The sequence below is a fragment of the Sesamum indicum genome, linkage group LG2 (genome assembly GCF_000512975.1).
Source record: "Sesamum indicum cultivar Zhongzhi No. 13 linkage group LG2, S_indicum_v1.0, whole genome shotgun sequence".
Taxonomy (NCBI): Eukaryota; Viridiplantae; Streptophyta; class Magnoliopsida; order Lamiales; family Pedaliaceae; genus Sesamum; species Sesamum indicum.
In genome coordinates this window covers 17082900-17084445 of record NC_026146.1, presented here as the reverse complement: position 1 = coordinate 17084445, position 1546 = coordinate 17082900, and positions in this window count along the sequence as shown.

The window sequence follows — 1546 nt, the reverse complement described above, 5'->3', positions numbered from 1 at the left end:
TAGTTGCGAAAAAGTTTTTGTATAAAGACAATATAGTGAGAAAATTTTATACACAATTTTTACTTGTCCCAAATTAAGAAAAAATAACTTATTGTCACTTAATATATATTTTCAATAATAATTTTAAAACTATTGTTTAGTACTTTAATACTAATATTATGTTTAGTAGAGTATGAATTCATATTTGGTATGTAAACAAATACAGCACATGATATGTAAATTAATTACATTTGGACAAATCTGCTCTCAGAAATTAATTTTTTTTTCAGAAACGGTACATAATGCTGTCCGGATGACAGTGCGTCAGCCATACGTATATATAAATCCATACGTAATTAAACATTCTATTGGGGGGTAAGTAAAACTAGTCGTTGATAACTGTTCAACATTCAAGAGCTGCTACAGCCCAACCTAAGGAGGATGATGTTGGTTGCTCTGTTTCTGCTCATCACACTCAGACTTGTTGCTGCTTAGATAATGGATAGTTGAAGTCGTGGTTCTTGATTGACGCTTCTCTTAGTGTCTCACTTCCTTCTCTCGCCAATCTTCCCTTCACTTCTCCAATTTCATCAATAACCACCTTCTAGCTGCCCAATTAATCTTTCCATATTATAATACGATGATCTACACAAGTGTTTTATATTAATTGTAGATGAAAAATTTGGGAAGGCATCCTCACCCTAGTGAGACGTCTTTTAAAAACAAGTCTTGAATAATGTCTTATTCAACGGAATACTAATTGAATTGCAAATCGCATCATAATATAAAAGGTGACGTATATATCACTTTTATTAAAATACGTAACATAAAAATTAAATTTTGACTAATTTCTTCCAAAAATAATCCCCGGCCCATTAGTCATTAAAAAAAGATAAAATATGCCAAAAATATTAAGGTCGATATAAATAATGAAAAAAATTTTCCTTTTTAGAAAAAAATAGCACACCACTAAAACAATATGAATTTTTTGAGGCTATTTTATGTCCCTCTACAACTATGAAAATTGCATCTATATGTATTGAAAACAATTTTTATAATTGTAAAGGCACATTGAATAGTTCAAAAATTCATATTGTACAAGTGCACATTAATTTAATAAAAAATATTATTTTCTAAGACCGACCAATCAATATCTTTTTAATATAGTAGATATATATATAGTAATAAAAATCGGTTGCTATTGAGTTATTTATAGTAATAGATGGCAGCATTTAATTAAAAAAAAAAGAGGGTAGAAGAAAATTAAGTATCTTTATGGGTGCGGAGAAGGTATTATATATTGGTTTACGGTGAATCATTTAATGATAAATCATAAATTTCAATTATTAATATCAAATATTTATACTTGACAACTACTGATATATTATGTCAACAATTACTATTAAAATAGATCAATATGTACCCACACATCAGTAAAATTCAAATTCATGATTTCGTATACAGGCATCATTAAGTGCTATTGGTTTTTATTTATATATAAAGGAGTGGTGTCTCCCAGCCTTTTTTCACACACACCCCACCAGCTCTCTCCCTCCTCCCCCAGAAT